Genomic DNA, 6164 nt, shown 5'->3' on the forward strand with positions numbered 1-6164 from the left:
CATGTATCCATACTAGTCACCTCAACTCTTTCTCTCTCCCCTCTCTTCTTCTACTCTCGGCCGAAGACAACATACACACACACACTACACCAAATTCTCTCTATTACTGTCAAGAATCATTCACCTTCTTCCTCCAAAAATCTCAAAACTTTGGTTGGGTTTCAAGAGGATTTTCACAAGATACTCATCATCTCTTGGTAAGTCTTTATACATCCAAGTTTTATAACTCCATTTTTCATGTTAGATCACTCTTTTAATCAAAGTTTTGGTGATCATACTCCTAGAAATCTTCTTAAGTTCGAGATCTACTCAAGGGAGTTTGCTAGGGCCGAAAATCACTTCATCTCTTTCCATCATTCTTCAAAAACCGAAACATCAAGCAAAGGTGAGTTCATACCCCCTTGTTTTCGGTTTTCATATGATTTTTGGGGGAGAATGCAAGTAAAATGTGTAGATCTAGGTGTTATATGCATGTTTTGTGTGAATTCTTAGTTTGTTTGGTAAAATTGTGTTAGATCTTAGCAAATCTCGAAATTTTATGTATTATTTAACAAAGATCTATGAACTATGACATTATATACATTACATTATCAAGCTAAAAGTGATTACATGTTTAAGATACAAAATAATTCAACAAAAACCTTGTTAAATGTCAAAATTGTCAAGAAAACAAAAGATAAGGGTAAAAAGTGAAATTTATGTTTTTATAAGGGCCAAACAGGTCCTACATGTATGAAAAGGTATTTTTATGCGAAACATACTTTAAAAAGGGCAACAAAATGCAAATTTAAGCTTAATGGGCCAAAACTTTTGGGCCTCACGGTTTTGGGCCCAATTTGCGAAAAAACTGAAGTTTTGGGGTTAAAAATGTTATTTGGCATAAGTTTGAGTCATAAATGTAAATAAACCAAATTTAGAGGTGAAAATAACATTTATTTTCAAATTGGATCAAAAATGTAAAATTTTCCAAAATTGGGGCGAAAGTGTAAACTTTTGCAAACAAGGGGCTGAAAATGCACTTTTCTGCAAAACAGGGTTCTGAATGTGAAAATATAACTTTTTGGGCTAAAACCGTAAATTTTTAGACATTTGGGACAAAAATTGCAAATTTTTATAAATTATGGACTAAAGTGTCATTTTTACAAAACTTTGGGCCTTAATTAAAAATTGGAGGATTATTGGCCAAAAACGACGTTTTTACAAAAAGAGGATTTTTATCATTAATCTATTAAACTTCGAGCTAAAACAAACAACGGAATAAAACAAACGAACGAAATACATCGATAACTATTTATTGGGCCTAATATACGCGTTACTTGGCCATTGGACCCCAAGGGCCCAATTAAGTGCATATTGAGCCCAATGTTTTCCATGATGTGTTTATTGGGTCTTGTGACCCACTTACACGTTAATTTGGGCCTAAGTTATGGGATAGATGTTTATTGGGCTTTTGTGGCCCATTTACATGCTTATTGAGCCTAAATTACCCTCTTACATGTTATTGGGCCTTTGTGGTCTAATTACATGCTAATAGGGCTTGGGATAGAAATTTCACATGTTGGTAGGCCGTAACTATACCTTTGCGTAATCATTAAACGTCGTATACTTATATATGTACCTTTTGAATACAAAAACATATCACAAATACGTAAACATTAAACATAGTGCAAAAAGGGGTTGAGAATCTAGTGAGACATGTCGGTTGGCACTTCTGAGTGTACAATCGTAGCCTGTAGTTATAATCAGAGTTTCCTGGTAGGAAAGCGGGAGTTTGTGTATAGATCTTTACGGGGTGACCCCCCACGCCTTAGTTGTTCGCTACAGCTAGACTAGGCCAGTCTAGGGCGACAACATCCTTAGCAAGACCGGCATTTGGAAAAATACAAAGACGGGCGACCTAGTCATTATCATGCATGCTTATAACGACTCATATAGGGATTCAATACCAAAAGATAACCTTTTGAAGATAAATTCTTTAATTGCGTCAATGCAAAACGACTTATTTAACGATACAAGAATCTAAACGATGTTATAAAACAGAAAATATCGGATTTTTTGGGGAAATTATTCATATACAATTATCATTATTCAAGATACAATGAATCTAAACTACACTCATACAAGTTTGAACTATTAAATTCACACATGCATTTATACTCGATTTTCACATCATTTTCAAAACATTTTACAGAAAATATCGGATTTTCTGGGTTTTTATGAAAGATACAAAGACTTTTACTCAAATATACTTATGAACTCACCAACATTATATATGTTGACCGTTTTCAAAATAACTTGTATTCTCAGGTAATCGTTAAGCTGGAAGATATGCAAGTGTGTATTTTTTTGATTATGTAACATCACTTATCGTATTTTGAATAATTTGAACTTATGAATTTTAACAATGAACTTGATGTGAACAATGCTGGTTGTAATATGTAATGTTGGTGATGAATGTGTTATGTTACATGTATATTCATTGTGATGATTATTCAATTGTTAGTCACGCGAGCCCCCGGACGTTTCCGCCGTCTGGTTCGGGGGTGTGACACATTGTACTTCCAACTGTCCATGCGTAACCAATCTTTGGTAAGCCTCAGATTGTCCTCGACAATTGCTTAATCATTTTAGTCATATGCAGTTCTGGTCCTTTTTCCCTCTTAATGCCCTAGGCATTTGGAAAATTCAGAATACATAGAAATATTGTAGCATATGCAATCGATCCTATACCCGAAGCATATAGGATACGATTTATAATGTCTCACATAAAGACATGATCCTAGACCAGTATTTTGCTATAATTTTTTCTATTAGCCATGTTCTCAAAATTCGGACTATGAAGAGGGATGCCGTAATCATAATCGAATATTAAGAACGCAATTAATATATAATTTCCTTATGTTGAACCATTGCAACATAACATTCATATATATATTTGACTAAATTTGATTAAAATTTCAATTTAAGCTTTTAGAATTGGAATGAAGTATAATTTCCTTTCCCTTAACTATAGCAAAACAACTTTTCAAACCCTGCAACTTTGCAAATTGAAACTTTGTTTTCTATAATTAACATTGCTAACTTGCAACATTCACCATAATTGATTATGCTCCCACTAGCAGAATAATTACATCCTTATTAGCATAGCACTTATGCTCCCACTAGCTTTGACATGTACTCAGAAATCAGCTGGACTTCTAGAAATCAACACTTTGTTGACTTTCTTACCAAGTTCAGTTTTCTGATATAAGCTGCTCCGATAAGACTTAATCTAAGTTTCCCAAAATCTTACACCTTTCCTTAGATAGCACACATGTGTGTCTAAACAATTTTAGAACTATGAAAAAGGATGTCGTAATCATAGTCTCAAATGTTTAGACCTTTTCCATTGCTCACAATTCGAATTATGAAAAGGGACGCCGTAATCATAATCGAATTTGAGAATGCACATATCACAACTGCTATCTTCTTAAAATCTACTTAGTGAAAGCCTTTTCTCACCATCATTTTCATGAATCAAAGAGAAACTTTATGACACTTAGATTTTATGGTGTATGTGTTCCTATCCATGTGAATTTGTCAAAAACATAACCACAAGAGGAGGTTAGTGACAAACCCAAACTCATATGGACTGAACTTGTTCAATCTTAACTAATTGCCACCTGGCAGCACAAGCGCCTACCATTTCTTCCAAGTAGTTATGCAAACAACTGAGAACTCATAGAACTTACATGCATAGTCAACTTTAACTGGAATAGGCACAGAAACAAGAATATATCACTGCTCCCCGACTTACTTCATTTCTTGGGTTGTGGTATTTTCTAGAATGTTTAGAGAATTCTTCAATTAATTCCTTGATTACCGGGGGTGGCTTCTTTGTGAGCGGGCCTTGCGAGTCGAGCAATTGCCTTGTGGTGATATTGACTCCGTCATAGAAGATGGAGACCTCTTGTTGGCTATTAAGATCATGGTGTGGGCAATTCCTTAGCAGGCTCTTGTACCTCTCCCAAGCTTCATATAGTGACTCTCCAGCTTGTTGTTCAAAGTTAGCAATGGCCTTCTTCAATTTGGCTATTTTAGAAGGTGGGCAAAAGTGGTCAATAAATTCTTCTTTCATCCTAGCCCATGTGGTGACCGACCCAGGAGGAAGTGACTTGAGCCAATCTTTTGCAGCACCCTTGAATGTAACTGGAAGCATGCGAAGTAGCTGGGTCTCGCGAGGCACATTTGGAACACTAAAGTAATCAGCTACATCATTTACTTCATCCAAGTGCTTGTAAGCATCTTCGTGGTCTTTTCCATAGAAAGGAATCTCCTTCAGTTGAGCGAGTATGTGGCCCATTAGTTCGAAGGTAGCAGTAGCGGGAATTGCGGGTTGCACAAGTCCCGGGCCGGTATCGTCACGCATCCTCTTTTTCCATTCCCCCATAGGGACTTCATCGATGTTAGCCATAGTAATAGCTAAATCGTCGTCCAAATCGGAAACGTGCCCGAATGTAGGGTCTTCTTCTCCTTCGGATTCGTACTCGGTATCCTCTTTGACTGGGTCTTCTATTGTTATAGAGGCGCTGGAAGCTCCTGATTTTCTGCTATTCTTCTTGCTAAAAACAGACTTGAGGTTCTTTAGTGGCGAATTCTTTGAAGAAGCGGATTCTCCAACGGATTTTCCTTTGTTCTTTCTTAGGGTGGACTCCGGATCGTCTAGAGGAGGGATCAAAGGTGTATCAGATCCTCGGGTCATGAAACAACTGCAAATAAAACAAGAAAAAACGCGTAAAAAGAACAAAAAAAATAAAATAAAAGCTAAAACTGTGAACAACGATGGACTCGCCGAGTTGCGTCGATTGCACTCGGCGAGTTCAAGGCAGAAACAGAAAAATTTTCGACTTGACTTATTAAAACAAAAATTTATCAAAACCTATACTAACTACTAAATTCCCTAAGAATTAACTTTGTGTAAGATAAATCCCACACAAAGGATCGATAAAAATAGAAATTAGTGCTAATTTAGAACCGTTCCCCGGCAACGGCGCCAAAAACTTGATGTGTGTAAAACCCACTAGTTTTAAACCTACTTTTAATTGTAAAATAAACACACAAAGGCAGTGGACCTATCAATTGTTATAAAGCTAAATAAGTAGGGTGTCACACCCCCAAACCAAGGATGGCGGAAATGTCCGGGGGTGGAGGACTTCATGTATAATATCATAACAACAATTGTAATAGTAATTCAAGCAAACACAACCAACATATATATAATTGAAAAAGTTACATCATTGTATGAATTACATGTTTACGAATCAATTACAATATGTTGACAAAATATAAAATAGTAGACGCCTTAGCGTCTCATCCTCAAAAGCACTTGGTTACCTGTTTAATGATTTCCTGAGAATACAAGTTGTTTGAAAAAGTGTCAACACAAAGGTTGGTGAGTTCATAAGCTTTTGTTTGGTAGTATTAAAATCCTTTCGTTTGTAAAAGTAGTATTTGTTTTAGAAAATCCAATATTTTCCTTAAAATGTATATGTAGTCTTAAATTCAAAGACCGAAATGTATAAGTAATTTGTCATACTTATAGTAAAACAATGCAAGTTTAAATCGACATAAACTCGTTTAATTTTAATGAAGTTCCCATAAATTCCAATATTTATTAATACTTTATGTGAGTTTATTATAACCATGCTATGACCAAGGTTGCCTAAAACGACGTTCTTCGGGCGTCGGAAATGTTATGACATTTGTCACCCCAGACCTATCGGTCTAACTGTTGCATGCAGTTTAGGTGTGGGTTTGTCAAACCCAATATAGATCTATACACAACTATCACGCTCTCCCTCAAGGAGACTCTGGTTACAATACAGGACTTAATGGTAATTTGAAGTAAATGTCTCACAAAGTCATTAATGGAATTACGTGTTATGAAAACTTGGTACCGTATGGCCGTACCTTGCTTAATGAAAATATCCTTTGTGTAAATGTACCCTTTTTAAATGTATGTGTTATGTAATGTATCATAAACTATACCTATTATAGTTTATCAACCAAGGGCAGTACGTAGTAATGTATGCTAACTATATCCAAAATAGTTTATTAAATGTTTGAATATATCGGTTGTACTTTGACTAAAGTCACTTGTTATTCTTTATATTCAATATGTCCAA

The 6164-nt window shown here is 35.5% G+C and overlaps 1 non-coding gene across 1 annotated transcript; it reads left to right on the forward strand.

Annotated features, from left to right (window-relative positions):
- The first annotated feature begins 3962 nt into the window (after positions 1–3962).
- Positions 3963–4069, forward strand: LOC145135362 (small nucleolar RNA R71). Its single transcript, XR_013719824.1, has one exon. It is a non-coding gene; the product is annotated as a small nucleolar RNA R71 (small nucleolar RNA).
- Positions 4070–6164: the final 2095 nt, after the last annotated feature.

Source organism: Lactuca virosa, chromosome 8 (assembly GCF_052849685.1).
Source record: "Lactuca virosa cultivar CGN04683 chromosome 8, Lactuca_virosa_CGN04683_v6, whole genome shotgun sequence".
Classification (NCBI taxonomy): domain Eukaryota; kingdom Viridiplantae; phylum Streptophyta; class Magnoliopsida; order Asterales; family Asteraceae; genus Lactuca; species Lactuca virosa.